At 39.4% G+C, this 17,416-nt stretch overlaps 1 protein-coding gene across 2 annotated transcripts in view; it reads left to right on the forward strand.

Annotated features, from left to right (window-relative positions):
• The first annotated feature begins 9,063 nt into the window (after positions 1-9,063).
• Pcnx4 (pecanex 4) overlaps positions 9,064-17,416 on the forward strand; it is a 42,862-nt gene continuing 34,509 nt past the window's right edge. The window contains exon 1 of one of the 2 annotated variants that reach the window (XM_031356153.1): positions 9,064-9,311. The gene's annotated coding sequence lies outside the window, so the exon portion shown is untranslated. The remainder of the gene's footprint in view (positions 9,312-17,416) is intronic. The other variant, XM_031356154.1, reaches the window with a different exon arrangement.

The raw sequence follows: 17,416 nt of genomic DNA on the forward strand, positions 1-17,416 counted from the left end.
TTCTTTGAATATATGTGAACACATGTGTACAAGCATCTGCTTGAATCCTTTCCTTCAGTTCTGGTGGGTACTAGATCATATGGTAGTTTTTTTTTTTTTTCAAGAGCTACCATACTTTGCACAGCAGCTGTACCACTTTATATTCCCTCAGCACACAAAAAGACTGTTATACACTAGAATACTTTGCTATATCAAAATAAAATGCTTAGATTCTTAGAAAACGGATATAAACTGAGTGTTCATCAAGACACCATCATGACATCAACAAACAAAATTGTCAGTTAACACGTTTCCAAGTTTTTTCATTTGCCTATTTTTTTCAGAATTAGAATACTTCATACAACTTTTTATGCTGTATGTGTGTGTGCCTTTCCATGATGTTACAAAGACAATATAATCATCTTTTGTGTGTGTGTGACGGGGTCTTAGTGTATCTCTGGATGGTCAGGAACTAGCTGTGTAGACTAGACTGGCCTCAAACTCTCAGACATCAACCTGCTTATGCCTCCCAAATGCTGGGATTAAAGGAGTACACCACCACACCCGGCCATAATTATAATTTTAATGTGTGTGTTATGTTCAACCAAGAAAAATACTGTTAATTTTCTCAACCAAATTTGACCGTATTATTTAAGTTGCTAAAATTTTCTGGTCTTATAAATATATGATAAACACATTTGTGGATAAGTATTTCTTTTTAATAGTTCTTATAAGAAAATATTAATCAGTTAAAAGATGTATTTTTGACAGCTGCTAATATTGGATTTGTTTCCAAAGTTGATTCATAGATTTTGTATAATCCCTCCTTTCTAAACAGGGGGGCCCATGGCAGGAGGTCCTGGAATTCTTCTGTGAACTATTATGCCTCTAACCAATTTTTAATTACCTAATAAATATAAAATAAGTGGGTGTGCAGTGAACTTCCCCAGCTGTGAACATCAGGTCAGTTTAGTCTCTTTAGATACAGTGCTGCTAAGCAAGTGAGGCAGGGCAGGCAATGTCCACACAGCTCAAATGCAATCACTGCCAGGGTTTTCTTTTTTGTTGTTGAAAATAGTTTTCAGTTCTGTGCCCCAGTGTAGGGGAATGCCAGGGCCAATAAGTGGGAGAGGGTGGGGTGGCAGGCATGGGGAGGGGGGAGGCAACAGGAGTTTGTTTTTGTTGGTTTTGTTTGTTTCTTTATTTTTTGGAGGGGAAACTAGGAATGGAGAAATTTACATGTAAATAAAGAAAATATCTAATAAAGAAAAAAAAGAAAATAGTTTTCATACAATGTGTTCTGATCACAGTTTCCCCTTCCTCAGCTCCTCTCAGATGCTCCCATCCAACTCCACACCTCTCTCTCTCTCTCTCTCTCTCTCTCTCTAACACACACACACACAACACATCTTTGAAAATCCACAACTTAAGAAAAAGGAAAAAAAAGTACAAGAAACACAGACAGACATACCCACTAAAACATAGACACACTCACACACACACACATACACTCGCACACATACACACACATAAAAACACAAAAGTGCTAAACTTTTCTTCACTTACTCTGTTTCTTTCTCTTTCTTGCAATTTGAGTTATTACATCACACCCCGTTTAAGTTACACATATCTTTCAAACTGTTTAGCACAAACTTTTGCACATAGTAGGCATCAGTTGGGTCAAATTTATTCCACTGTGTGTTTATTTTTTATTGACTGGGAATGTTTTTTAAATCATGATTTAAAAGTACATTGTCTACACATTAACACATTGCAAGGATTTCCTCTTTTATGTTAAAAATGTGGAGTAAAATTAGCAAATAAAGAGGGACCCTTATAAAACTGTCCTGAGAGCCAATGTAGTATTCAGTTCTACCAGGATTGTAAATGATAATAAATGTGTTACCAGAACTGTCAAACTCTTCCCAAAGCAATCTTCGAGGCTAATCATACAGACAATCACTCTTTTCATTTCTATAGTAATAACAAAAATTTAAGCAATATTTCTTGATTGAAGTTGCCGTGAAAATTGCTGAGTTTGAGACCTTATTTTAAAATGCAACAACCCTGAGATGTTAAATGCAATTTGCCATGCAGCCTAGAGAAAAGAATGAAGTGTTTGCTCCATTTTTCCCTAATTGTTTGTGATTGCAGGCTGAGTAGCCCTGGCACTTCATCTTCAGAACCATTTCTCAGGGCCTTGTCGGCGTTGGCCACTGGTTTTAATCAAAAGGAGGCTAAGAATAAAATAACTTCACTTTTGCAAGAGATAAACCTTCACAATGCCAGCTCTAACATTTTTATTTAATTGACCTTAAAGAAAAAGCTTTCAGTGGGCAAACTGTTGGTTCTTAATGAATTCTAGTTGATTTAGGTGGCATATTGTCCTGTGTTAATACTGACAAAAATCGCTGTCTCAGAGTTAGAAGAGTTATAAGCGAATCATGTTTTGGTTTTGGTCTGTATAGCAATAAATAAAGCTCACTCTTATATTTAACTATGTTATTTAGAAAGTTTATGCAATTAAGAAAGATAACTTGTATTAAGCGTTGTATACATTTGCCTTTATTTCTGTCCATAAATATGATCAATTTAACACAAAAGTCAGAGCGGACACACATACCTGGAAATTCAGCGCTATGTTTGTTGCCCATTCTCGTCCCATCCCTGAATGTCTGCAGCTCTCCAGAGTTTGAGTGACTTGCCCCATATCAAATTATCAAGTCAGCCGTAGACAGTAAATTATAATTCAGATATCAACACTGACCAAATATGTTTTCCTTTTCTCTATGAAAATCAAATACTTCTTCCACAGTTAAGAACAATGTTTTTCCAAATTTTTTCATCATTTTAATATTGAAAAAATTACTCATGCTCGGTCATTTAACAGAGACTCTCCCACTCCCCAAATCAGTTACTGTGTTCACGCTTGATAAGAAATGAGGGAAATGCTGGTCTAGTCAATGAAGATTATGTAGAGAGGATAAAGTGTTCCAAGGTGCTGTCAATAGGGATGTGTGTGAGGAAGAAGCCATTTTCCTCAGGAGGCGGCCCAGTGGGTAGAGAACAGATGACCAGTCACGAGGGAGAAAATCCAACTCAGTCTCTCAGAAACTTCTTCACCAACTCATGAAGAAAATGCTTTTCGTTCTATGCATCAGTAGAAAGGGGATTAAAAACTCCCTCTGGATGAGTTCTCAGGACATTAAGTATTTTTAATGTTAAACAATCTGTTTATTGAGAAGGGGCTTAACAAAACAGTTCTCTTATGAAGAAATGCAACTGTTTCCACAGCCCTGCTGTTCTGGAGCAGGAAGGGGCGTACCAAGGTCAGCGACAGGCTAGCTTGGGAGCAAGCTGTGAAATTCAGAGTGCGATTCTATACTGAATTAGGAGACTGAAGTTTTCATTCCATATTTGCAGTATTGAAATGAGTGTTTTTATTGCATGTGTTAAGCAGAGCCTATATTCCCTTAAAATAAACTTTGTTTCTAAAATGTTCTTCTTTTGATTATTTCAATGCCATAAGAAAAAGTTTATGGGGAAGTAAGTCCACCGAGTGGTTTTATATAAAAGCCACAGATTAAAAAAAATCCATGGGGAGAGGTGGCTCAGCAGTTAAAAGCACTGACTGCTCTTCCAAAGATCCCAAGTTCAAATCCCAGCAACCATGTGGTGGCTCACAACCATCCGTAGAGAGATCTGACGCCCTCTTCTGGTGTGTCTGAAGACAGCTACAGTGTACTTAGATATAATAATAAATAAATCTTTAAAACAATGTGATCCATTATTTCTTAACACACAGTCATCTATGTAAGTAAATTATTTTTTGTACATACTCTTTTTTAAATGTATATGCAATTTCTACTAAACAGGAAGTGAATTTCTGTGTAAAAACAAGTATCTAGTATCTAGCTGGAGATTGGTAAAGGCTTTCTGGAGTTTAAAAAAAAATCTATTTTTAATTAATAAATTAATTCTCTAAGCTACACATAAATGAGGAAGATCAAAGCCTGAGTTTGGGAAAATGTGCTGAGATTAATTTTTTCATTGGATATTTTCTCTAATTACATTTCAAATGTTATCCCCTTTCCTGATTTCTCTCCCTCCTAGAAACACCCTATCACATCCTCCCTCCTCCTGCTTCTATGAGGGTGTTCTTCCACCCACCCACCCACTCCCACCTCCCCGCCCTTGATTCCCCTACACTATCAAGCCTTCATAGGACAAAGGACCTCTCCTCCCATTGGTGCATGACAAGGCCATCCTCTGCTATGTATGCAGCTGGAGCCATGTGTACTCCTTTGTTGATGGCTTAGTCCCTGGCAGTTCTGGGGGTCTGCTTGGTGGACACAGGCAGACTACTAAAAGCACAAAACCAGTGGAACCGAACCTTAGTCTGTCATAAAAACAAGAATATCAACAACAACAAGAAGACTCTAAAACTTAAAATTTTTCATATGTGAAGTTATTGATGGCAAATGACAGTGAAATGTACAAGCTATCCAAAAATTTTTTGACTGCTTTTTAAAATAAGCCTTGGCTGGTCTAAACTCTCTGTATACACCTGACTGGTTTCAAACTCACAGAGATATGCCCGCCACAACCTCCTGAGTGCTGGGATTAAAGCCATGCACCACCAGGCCTGGGAGCAACGTTTAATTCATGATAACAAAATCAGAAAACTATCTTTTTAACCCTTTAACACCCTCCATCAAGAATTACTGTAAATTTTTTAGAACTTTATATCTTATAAACTTGAACCAATGAGGTCAAAGTTATGATTATGTTAGCTATTGTTTATTTTACAGTCATGGGGAGGATATCACACAGTACGCATGCCTGTCAACATGGTGAGCAAATCTGAAATTCCACCTATCACATGATCTTTTTATAAGTATGTATATCTGATATGTAGCTCACTCGGCAAAGTGGGTAAGTTGCATGTGCAAAGCCCTGGGTTTACTCCTCAGCACCCATTAAGTGAATGTGGTGGGCCATGCCTGTCTGTACTCTGCACACAGGAGGCAGAACAGAGGACAAATTCATCATTAGCCACACAGTAAGTTAGGAATCAGGCTATATAATACATAAGAACTTGCCAAAAATAATAAGCATGTCATGGTCTGTGATATAAAGAAGTCAGGTACATTTCAATGGACCAAGAGACTGTCACCTTATCTCCTCCTATTTTTGATGATTTTCTTCCTTAATCTATTCCAGTTTCATGATCTCAACTATTTTCCTGTATTTCTAGCTGCTTTTATGTAACTGAATACCCCACAAGCCCTTCAGCCAGATCTCAGACCGATTTTGTTATCTTTCTTCTCAGAGCAGCCTCTCTTTGCTCATCTACTCATTTCTGTGTATATTTACTTCTGTGTGTTTTGTGTTACTTCAGACTTGATGTCAGCACTGAACTTGAAGTCTGCTCTATCTTCCTTTTCTTTTCTTCAGTCCCCTTATTGCCACTGAACCCTGCCATTTACCATTCTAACTAATTGTACCTGCCTGCCTGAGAAGCTCAGTTTTTCTAATGTCCTACATGTAAACTTAATTGTTTTTGCCTTTATCCCACTATTCCTGGCACTGCTGCTATGAACTGAAACCCTACACCCAGTGGCTATGAACTGAAAACAGGCATTGCCATTTTCACATCACACAAAACCTGTATCATGACCGTAGCTGTCTGAACTGGAAATTCTTGGGGATTTTGAAGACTCAGTTGTGTCATGGGATGTTTTGCTAAGGCAGACACTTGATGCATGATGTTTGGAAAGAGTGTAAGTAGGACCCAACAGACAGTGAAAGCATTGGTTTGCCTTGCAACGCTTTGCTGGTCTCCGCTGATCTTCACTTGCTGTGCCTTCATAGAAAGAAACGCCAAAAAACTTCTCGTGGCATTCTGGCTGCTTCTTGCCAGTTCTACAGACCTGTGCGGATTAGGTGGAGCCTCACAGTTTCTTTTGGATCTAGCTCTGCTTCCAATTCATGGGTGGTGTTTGCCCATTAGACTGGACTGCCTCCACTGATTCCTGTTTGATGCTTTGGACTGGATTGCTGATATCCTGACAACGAAACTTGGAATCAACCCAAAGAACTTCTTCTAAACAGGTCCATGTTCCCCTTGTCTTATTAACCATCTTTCTCCACAACCTTGGTCAGTGGGCTATACGGGAGTTTGAAACATTTAAGAACACTTATTAAAGTAGGTTTTGAAAATCTAAGCCTATAGCTGTCCATATATTTTCTTTGGCTGGTGCAGCTGTTCTGTATTTTTCATCTGCTTATTTCATATGAATCAGCAAGGTAGTAAAAAACAGATGAAACATAAAGACATACAAGACATGGGCTCAATTCCAGACTTCATTTGTTTGACTTTTCTGAAATCAGACTCCAGTATTTAAAATTAGATTAGCAACAGATGCCTCATGGGAGTCACCATTAGATAAAGTGCATAAACCACTTACCACTCACTGTATTGCCTAAGTATTGTAAGAATGAAGTATTACCTAGAGTATAACCTTTGTCACATCTCCATCCTGCTAATTCTTCTTGCCTTTTATAACTGGACTGCAGCCATCCTTCATTTTCTCAAAATATTTTGTGTCCCACTTCTTCATTCCTGTAACTATGGATATCCTTGTTCATCTCCGAAGTTACATTTTGATAAGTCCCTTGAGAATCATTTTATTTTATTTGACCTTTTTAGCTCCAAGAATTAGTGTGGTTACTGGTAAATAAGAACCATGATTTTAATAACTGTTGGATGGCTATTGTATAGACAAATAATAGATAGTAGCTTTGTACCATATAGCAGGTATTACAACAACAAAAACAGGTTAATGCTTGTTAATTCTGGTGGGTCACAGTGAGTACTCCCGAGAATAAAAAGCATGTTAGAGCCTTTTATACACACACACACACACACACACACACACACACACACACACACATCAGTTCACCCTTAATAAGCATTTAAGTTTTGCCTGCTACCACACTAAAATGATTTAAGATTACTTGATTTAATTCAATCTACTTAACCCTCTGTTAGTAGCTCCATTTTATAAGAAATGGAGACCAGGGACAAAAGAAATGAAATAACTTCCAAAACACACGAGCAATGGATGATGTTAGAGTTCCAGTCTAGGTTTCCTCGCTCGGGAGTGTCCTCTTAACCACTTTGTCCTTAGACTTCTTGGCAGTAACTGCAATTTCAAAGATACTTAATGTGGTACTCAGGCCTGGAGTGACGGAGCTTAGCTTCCCCAACAAAGAGGGGAGCCTGTGGGCAGACCAGGAGCACATTTTCTCATAATATCTCCAACTGTGAAGACACTGATATATGAGTCTCTCTGCAAATTGCATCTTTCATTAGCACATTGTTGCTACCTCAGAATGTTCTTCCAAACACTTTCAGTAAACTACAATTTACATCTAGAAGTACTTTAAAAGTCGGTTTATATTTTTTGCTGTTAACACAAATTATTGTCCCATTATGTTCTGAAAGCCAAAAGGCTCTGCTGAACCCTAATTTACTTTATCTAAGCTAGAGGAAAAATGTAATTTGGGGTTAAGATCCAAATAAGTAAGCTCTCAAGCTATTTGAGGCTGTCAAGTATCTAAAAGTGTCAAAATGTTGTTCACGCCAGGAAACACAAGGACCCTTACACCAACAGCTTGGCTTCAGAGTTCCCATGCAGGAGTTAGCTGAGATGAAACTGACCTTAGGCCTCTCAGCAGCTACCTCAGGGACTCCCAGCTGTCAAAGAGTGCGGGTGGTGGGTGTTGAGGGTACAGGGAAGTTCTTAACAAGAATAATGGATCCTAAGTTAAGATTCCTCAACCTGAAATGAATGCTGCACTAGAAAATTGTCCACTGCATCTCGGAGATGGTTGGAACAGCTAATAAGAATGGAAAAATATCTACAAGCCATGCTTAAGGCCTGAGTATTTATGACCTCACTCTTTTCTCAAATATATGTAAACCTGAAAAATTCTGGGGCTCTCTAAATAAGACTATAAACATATTTTTCAAAAACACTCTTTTTACTTTACCAGCTGTAATCTGATCCAAGGAAACTCAGGAACCTTCTGATATCACTCAACTTCCTTAGCAGAGCTTCCTACATGACCTCAGACATCACCAACATTGTATATGTAACAAGGAAAGAGGAAGTCCCCACACTTTTGGTGTGTCTTACCCTGTCATGGAGCACAGCTATCAACCCCTGTACTTTATATTAAAATCACTCATAGACTCCAACTCTGCCTCATACAGACTCACCCTGTAATCTTTTTCCTGTAGCAAATTCAAGAATCCCAACTTCACTTGAATGGAGATCTCTGAGAAAAACTCCAGTGGCTAGGGCGACTCTCCACAACCTGTGTCCCTGGGCCCTGGCTGGCTGCCACAGACAGGTTCACTGTTTTACATCGATGTAGTTTATAATGTGCCAAAAGTATTATAATATTAAGAGCAAAAACATTTGAGCTCAGATCACTGTGACCAAAACACTGTTTCTGAGAATCACCAAGATGTGATACAAAAGTAGACACATGTGGTTTGAAAGGTGATAACAAGACTTGCTAGAGTCAGAGCTAAAGCCATGAACTTTCATTTTGTGAACAGGAAAAGGCAATATCTATTAATGCAAGAATATAAGTAGAATATAAGTAGAGCAGGCACATGTTACCATTTAAAAGCATTCCCACCCCTGAGGCTGTTTGAATGGCCTTAGTTCTGTAGTCGTTAATAGAGGTATAGGACTTTCGGGGATTGGACTCTCGTGAGTCACTGGTCTGCCAGTCTTGGAGCATCTAGGCTTCCCATAAGACAGTCGAGCCATCTATCTATCCAACCTCCAGGTTCCCAGATGATGGACTTCTCGTCACCAAGGCAACCACGTTCCTGTGTCTGGGCGTGGCCCGGGCGAGAGTTCAGAGGAGTTAGTTAGGCCGCTCAAGAACCACAGCCGCAGTCCAGGAGTCCGGGCACCTCCCACAATTCTAGCCCGCCCCGCCCCGCTCGGAGGAAACCCCGCCCACCCTGCTCGCTGTGCGGCGCATGTGAACCCGCCTCCCTCCGAGCCGTGGCGGCCGGGGGCGGGGCGAGACGCACATCCCCGCCTCCGAACGCGCGTGCGCACTGCCTCCTGGGAGGCGCGAGCGCAGTTGATCTTAGCCATGGAAACGGGAGCGGTCCTGGAGGCCTCCGGTCAGCTGCTGGTGAGGCCGCATCCATCCTCGGGCTGGAGTTCCCAACCGACTTCAGCAGGGGAGATGCGGTCCAAGGACGCCCTCGTGTCGCCTCTCCCCTGCGGTGGCCCCAGGTATGTCCGTCCCCGACACACCTGGGACTTCGTTGCTGCTTTAGTTTCCACCCCTGGATACTGCTGGGTTCCTTCAGCTTTTAATACCTCAAGAAAATCTTACGCTCTCCGTTAAAAAGCTTTTTAATGCAATTTTTGCTCTTTTTAATGCACAGAGAAAATTGAATTGATCAAGGTTGTGATCCAGTGCGGCTTTAACGTGACTGAGAATAGTTTTGCAGCCCGTGGAGTTGCGTTTTATTTCTGAGAGGCCTCTGTGAAATGGAGAATGGCCCCTTGGCCCTGATGAGGGATGGGCATGCTACTCTAATCAAGTTCATGGTCTATGCCCCTTAGGTAGAATTCACTCTTTCTTGGTTTATCTCTGTCTCAAGCCCTGCTGCCCAAAATTTGCTCATTCTTGGCCTACTGGATGTGTATAGCGCGTTTCTCGGGTTTCTCGGTCTCTATATAATCCTTTGCGTGTCAAAGGCCAGAATTTATTTAAATGAATCCCATTCGTTATTTAGTAAGCCTCTGAGTTGTATGCTCTCTGCCTCTCATGTTCCCCTTACTCATTTCTTCACTATTGTTTAATTTTTTCATTAAATTCCTGAGTTTAGAGAGAGAACATTCGGATTATTTTATATCTGCTTCCATTCACACCCAATCACTCATAATTTTTCACAGCATCCAGTACAGATATTGACGTTTTACTGATTTCACTGTCTGGGTCCCATGCTAGCTCCAGGTTATACCTTTCCTACATTTAGGAAATGCCTATTGGTTATTAACTGCTGTGGGAAAATCTTCCTCTCTCTCTCTCTCTCTCTCTCTCTCTCTCTAAGAGCTTTCTTGAGGTACATACGATTCATTCTCTGGAAGTAGACAATTCACTGGTTTTGAGCATATCAACAGGTTTGCACAATCATCTCTATAATCAGTTTTGGAACAATTTGATAACCTCCAAAAGAAATCTTATTTTTAGCTGTTTTTCTCTCCCCTCCCCAATATTCCTGCCCTCATTAGTTGTAGGCAATCGCTAATCTTTTGTCTGAACAAAATCATTTTAGATATTTTGTAAAAACACAACCTTAAAACATGTGATCTCTGTGTGCATGCATCTAGCATCTAGCAAATTTCATGTTGCAACTTGAATTAGTCATTATTGTTTGTTAGTATATTATGCAGATATGCCCTGTATTATTTAGCCTTTAGACATTCGCAAAAAAAAAATTGCCAGTAATAATGATGCTGTGGACATTTTGTATAAATTTTTGTGTAGGCATGTTTTCATGGATATAATACCTGGTAATGGATTAGGTAGGTCAGAGGCTAATTCTTGTTTAGCTTTTTGAGAAACTGACAGATTTTTTTTCCAAAGCATTGTACCACTGTACATCCCCACTAGATGTGTTTGAAGGTTTTACTTTAACCTCATCAACACCAGGCTTTCATTTTTATTCTAGCCAATCAGGGGAATTCAAAATATCTCATGGTCGGTTTGGCTTGCATTTCCTTATGGCGAGCTTCATTTCCAGCTGATCCATTACCAGGAAACTGTCAATTCTTGTCCTTAGTTTATCTTTTTAAAACCAGGTTGTATTTTCATCATTGAATTGGGAGAATTAATTAATTAATATAGCCTAAATGCAGATCTCTGGTTATTGCCTTTTACTATTCTGCAGATAGCTTCAGTTCCCTCATGGGCAGGGCTCTGACTACGCTCCTTCAAGAGTGTCAGTGTCCTCAGGCTAGCTCAGGTATCAAGTTTTACATTTTAAAACTTTTTATCTTCCTTTCAAGTCCACTATTCAAGAATCCTCAAAGTACGCCTGATGGCCCGCGCCTTTAATCCCAGCACTCAGGAAGCAGAGACAGGAGGATCTCTGAATTTGAGGCCAGCCTGGTCTACAGAGTGAGTTCCAGAACAGCCAGGGCTACATAGAGAAACTCTGTCTCAAAACAACACCCCCTCCCCCAAAAAAAATAAAAAGAAAAGAAATCCTCAAGACAAAGTTTACTTTTATTTGACAGTAAGTTGGTATGACTCAAAAACTCAGTTTGCCACTAGTTAATATTGTGTCTTAGTTGTCACAATATTTTTGGTTTTCACTTTTTAGTAAAATTATTTGTAGTTATTTATATACATATCAGATTCTACTCCGATGACACCTTATTTTGAGAGACAAGGTTGTCAATCCAGTTGAATTATTAAGGTGGGAGAGGTATGGGAGGGTAGTTTGAATCCTCAGCCATTTCTTAATATTTTAATTTTCCATGAGTAGTAGAATGTTGTGCTGGCTTAATTTTATGTCATCTTGGCACAGGGTAGAGTCATCACCGAGGAGGGGCTCCAAATGCCTCCATAAGACTGGGCTGTAGACAAACCTGTGGAACATTTGTCTAATGTGATATATGGGTGGGCTATGCCTGGGCTGGTGGACCTGGGTTCCATAAGAAAGCGAGCTGAGCAAGCCAGTAAACAGCACCCCTCCATGGCCTCTGTATCGGCTCCTGCCTTTGGGTTCCTGCCCTGACTTTCTGTAGTAATAAACAGTGATATGCAGTGAAAGTCATACAAGCTCTTTCTTCCCCAAGTAGCTTTGGTCACTGAGTTTCGTCATCGCATAGTAACCCTAGATAAGACAGCTGTTCATTTATATTCTGGTGCTGTACACTGGGAAAAGTGAAAGAGAACAGACAACTCACTGGACTACTGTGAGGCATGTCCATATCAGCTGTCTGGTACCCTATCTAATCATCCTAGGCTTTTCCTTTTCCCTTGGGGGAGGGGTTGGAGTGCTTGCTTGGTAAGTGCTCTGTCATTGAGCCCTGCTCCCAGACCTCTTTTTCACTCTTCAAAAATTTGAAACAAGGTTTCAATAAGCTACCTAGGCTATCCTTGAACCGGAGATCCTCATACATTAGTTTCCTGGGTAGCTGAGATTAGAGGCCTATGCAGCTTGGCTTATAGTTATTTATTTGTTTGTTTGCTTATTAGTTTATTTTTAAAGACTGCACCTGTAGATTTACTGGGAGAAGATTAAAATTAAATAGATATAACCTCTTCAAAAGACCTTCCCAAGGACTTAATAAATGTCGTTTTATAGGTTCAAGCACCTTGGCAGGTGCTTGGACTGATTTCCTTTCCATGGTGGATGGAAGAGGAAGCCACACATGTTCTGTGAGCCACCGGATGCACTGTGTGTGTGTTCTACTTACATATCAAATGTCTTGTCAAAGGCTCTTCAGTAATTCAGTGTTTGTTCCTGACATGGTATCCAGTCAGATTCCTTACAGTACATACAGAATTAGACTAGTAGCTCTCTTCATATCTCTTAAGTCCCAGCTGGTACACCCAACAGTTCACACCTGTCTCCTGAATCTCCACGTCTGTACCATTGGAACTGTTCACACATGACTTATCTCAGAAATGGAGAGCTGAGTTGTTTCATGTTTTTTCAGTACAGTGGTATGGCTGTCTTAATTCTGTACTAGTCATAAGTATTTGTTTTGAAAGTCAGTTAATGCAGGGATGCTAGGAAAAGGAAAACTTTGGTATATTTTCTTTCAAATTATTTGAAATATAGGAGTGTGGGTGAGTGTAGTGTATCATAGAACAATGATGTGATGCATTTAAGGATAAACCTAAATAAATTTGGACAATTGCCAAAAGAGCTACTTAGGAATTTGTCTCTTCTGGCCTTAGAGGAGTGTGTGTATACGCATGCACCATGCATGTTTTCAAACTACGACTTTTTGTTGTATCTTTCTTTGTTTCAAGGGATTTTAGTTAGCAGCATATGATTGATGAGTTGTAGTGTGTGTAACAGAATTCTACCACAGCAGATTGCTGGTTTGAACTGCTTCTTAACCTGTGGGAATTTCACAACTCAGATTCCAAATGCAGCGACATCTCAGAGTCTGTTTTGCTGGCTCCCTCACAGTAGCATATGTAGAGAGCGTATGGCCCAAGTCAGTACTGTGCTGCCATCGTTAGTTAGCACAGCTCTTGTTTTCCTCAGGCTGGAGCATTTGAACATGCTGCTGGAGGAAACCACCATAGATGTGGTCTGTCCTTCCAGGTGCTAATGGCGCTATAGAAGCACATGCCAATGTGTCACTCAGGGAATAAGTTTAATTCTTCTAATTGTATTCTACAAATAATCCAGGTTAGCATTTAGAATAGTTCTCCACATAATGTAATTGGTAGTACCTCAAAAAAAACCTTTAAATTCTTACATATTTTTAAATTTCTATGGTCTAGAATAACAATTGGAAGTTAACTGGTACCAGCTTATTACATACTTTTTGCCCTACTGATCACTAATGAATCCTTATAGGAAGCAGGTATCAATTTTTAAAATATCTTTACAATATTTTTTGAATATTATGATTAAATAGGTTTTTATATCTGATCTCTAGGTATCATATTTCTTGTTTTTCTTTGCATATGTTTGCATGATTGCTATGTTTATTCCTCTTCTTCCTGTCTTAATTCTTTAGGTTCTGATCAAATAGGCCACTATTTCTCAAAGTAATGTGTATAAAATACTAAGTGCATTTTCTGTTACCAGATAACCTGAGAAAAGTGGGCTCTGTGGTCAGACACGTTTAGACAACTTGAGTGATAGATTTTAAAGAGGTTTTATGGTCGTCATGTTCTTCTTAGAGATGTCTTAAAGTTACTGGCCTGCTGCTAACTTATGACTTTGAGTTGACAGTCTGTTCTGCAGTTTCTCTTTGACTTCCTTGACTATGGGCTCCTTTTCAGGAAACATTGTATGAGCAAGCAGTCCTTTGTGTCCTTCAAACTTTTATTTAAATACCCCACTAAGATAGCTAACCATTGCTATCTCAGTAATTTCCCCTTAAGGCTATCTGAGCAAACTCATATTCATATTCTCTCTCCTTGTAGTTCTTGGTACTCTCATTAGTTCTGATTAGTCCAACTTAATTTGGGCTTTTGTGCACCCTGGTCTGTTTCTGCTTTCTCAGTATGAAGTCTCCCTTTCCTGATGAGAGGCTGGCCTATAATATAGTACAAGGACAGAAATAAAATCGGACTTCTTTCTAGCACCTTACTGCTGCAATTTCCTTGCACAAAAGAGCAAACTAGCTGTGTAACCCTATCACATCCATTCTTTGTTATTTTAGGCAGAATCATCCCTGAGCTAAAAATATTATTAGTAACAATTATTACTTATTCCATAATAAAGATAAGTGAGATACCTTCCATGCTCCAAAATGAGAAACAAGCAATTTATGGATTTAATATTTTAAATGGAACAGAATACAAGAAGACTCAAAAGTGCTATAACTTCTCCACCCTTCCTTAAAACAGGAAGATATCCTGCTTATCATCTTGATCCATATTACTTAAGCCACGCCATTGACATAACTGCAGACCTTTGCATGTCAACTTGTAAGTTTGAGGGATCAATTGAATCTCAGGATTTGGCCCCTCACTGCGAAAAGCTAAACCACACAAGAGCTTGCTCTGATATTGCCTCGAGCTGGTGCACGTTATGAGTACTACAGGATGAGCTCTGCTTGAGGTACAGAGAGAAGGGAGGCAGTTCAACCAAAGCGCTTGCCAGAATTTTTAGAAATGATTAGACTGAGTCATGAAAGTTAACTAAAAGTACTGACTAGAGAAAGGAAAAGAAATTATCGTAGACAGAAGACATGAGGAGAGGCATCTAGGAGGAAGACCCAGGATATGTTTGCAAGACATGGATTAGGAGTTGTGGAGGGCATTTAGTAATCTGAAGAAGATCAAATGTCATAAAAATAGTTTACTTGGTATCCTTTATAAAATGTTTAATGCATCTGCAAGTGATATCTAGCCTTGTACTACATAGGCATGTATACTCTTTTAATACAAATGCAATCAACAACTTAATTTTACTCTTTGGTATTTCAAGATCATCTTTCCATGATTATCTGTGACAACAGAGAATTACAGAACTACTGAAAGGAAAATGAATATGGCTAATAGCCTAGCAGCTTTATGTGGTATCACTTCTCTGCCTTGTTTACTGACATCTCTCATGGGCAGGAGAGTTTTCTTAACTCCATGAAGAAAGCTTGGGTACTTAAGACTTTAAAATCCTGACCATCTAATGAAGCTCTTTTTTTTTTTTTTTTTTTTTTTTTTTTTTTTTTTTGGACTAATGGTATCTGTGATAGATAACTCATGTTGGGATATCTACCCCATCTGCAGGGGTGTGACCTTCTGACCCTGTGACAATAGGAGGCTACTTCACAACACTAGTGTAAACCACTAAAGCAGATAAACTCTTATAGAGGAAAGGAAAAACAACAAAACAACAACCTTAGAGTACTGAGATTCCTGTCTTAGTCAGTATACTGTTGCTGTGAAGAGACACCATGACCATGGCAGCTCTATAAAGGAAAAATTTCATTGAGGCTTACAGTTTAGAGCTTTAGTTCATTATCGTGGCAGGAAGCATGGCGGTTATGCAGGCAGACCTGGCGCTGAAGAGGAGCTGAAAGTTCTACATCTGAATCAGCAGGCAGAAGGAAGAAAGACACTGGGCCTGGCTGGAGCATTTGAAACCTGAAAGCCCACCCCCAGTGACATACTTCTAACGAGGCCACACATACTCCAACAAGCCCATCCTTTCTAATAGTGCCACTGTCTGTGGGCCTAAAGGAGCTATTTTCATTCAGACCACTACAATTCCCTAGGACACTGCTGCTCGGTTACCTTGTGAAGCTACACAGCTGCTACTTAAGTAAAAGCCGCACATGGCTCTACATAGAACCAAGGACAGTGGACTGAGCTGTAAGAACACAGATGTTTACAGGTTAAAGAACATCCTAACAGTGTAGCAACAGGTGCTGCCTGACACTGATAGAACAGTTGGCTAAAGGACTAGTTTAAAGGGCTCTTTTAAGGTTTAAATTTTCTAACCTTATGATGATCTACTGAAATATTTTTCTGGCTGATCTTGTATCAGGCAACTGCTTTTGTTGTTTGCTTTTTAGAATAAGCTGTGGAGGAGAAGTAAATAGAATCTACTGCACTTGACCCTTGACCTTTGAGCAGAAAGAATCTACACTAAACGATACAAAAGTTGCACAGGTTATTTCTAGCATACAGTAGAAACTGGCAATAGAGAGACTAAAATATGAATTGCCAAGTAGCTTGCCTATGATAGTATAGCTATTAAAATAAGCATCTACTCTGAGTTCTTTTCATTTCCAGCTTATTTTTCCTTCTAACCACATCGTATGGGTAGATGACAGTGTTGAGACAAATTCTCACTAATAGCCCTGGCTGATGAAATTGGCCTTGAAAGGATCTGCCTGCCCCTGCCTCTACTCCTGCCCCTGCCTCTGCCTCTTCTCCTGCCTCCAAAATGCTAGGATTAAAGACTGACTCCCTACTATATTTGAGCTCTCAGTTTCCATATAGGTTTTTATTGAAATGCTACTAATTTTATATAAGATTTGACTCTAAATTATTTGAAAATTCTAAGTTTATTGTAATTTTTAAGTGATATTCATAACATTTAGTTGTATTTTCTACTTTGTTTCCCAGGAATTATAGAGAAATATCCTTATTTAGACAGTCGTGATTGACAGTATATACACAGCCTATTTAGATAAATCCTGTGCATTTTACAAAATATAACCACTGAATAATTCATGTATTATATTGTCTATGGCTGCTTCTATGGTGTTACATAGGATTGTTAGAACTATTAGTTACAGTTTGTAGACTGTAACTAATGACCCTGTAATAGGAAGGGACAGACCAACAGCAGAACTCAGTGGGAAATAGTAGAACTGCCCACAGATCTATCTAAGTAGAGAGTACTGGCCTTCTGTACTCCCTTGGCCTCAGAATCTAAACTATGAGTTAAAAAGCTAATGTCAAGGAGTATATGCTGACTACATAATAAAGAATAAGACTTCTTTTTAAAACTAGCATGTTTATTTTGGAGAGAGAACAACCTTAATACCAATGATGCTATAAAGTACTGAGAAGGAACAAAGGTTAGAAACCTTGCCTGCAGAGGAACTAAGTGAGCAGGAAGACATCTGGGCTGGGTTTCCTCCAGGTCTTCAGAGTTATATTTCCTAACTGGAAT

This window comes from Mastomys coucha, unplaced genomic scaffold (genome assembly GCF_008632895.1).
Source record: "Mastomys coucha isolate ucsf_1 unplaced genomic scaffold, UCSF_Mcou_1 pScaffold6, whole genome shotgun sequence".
Lineage (NCBI taxonomy): Eukaryota > Metazoa > Chordata > Mammalia > Rodentia > Muridae > Mastomys > Mastomys coucha.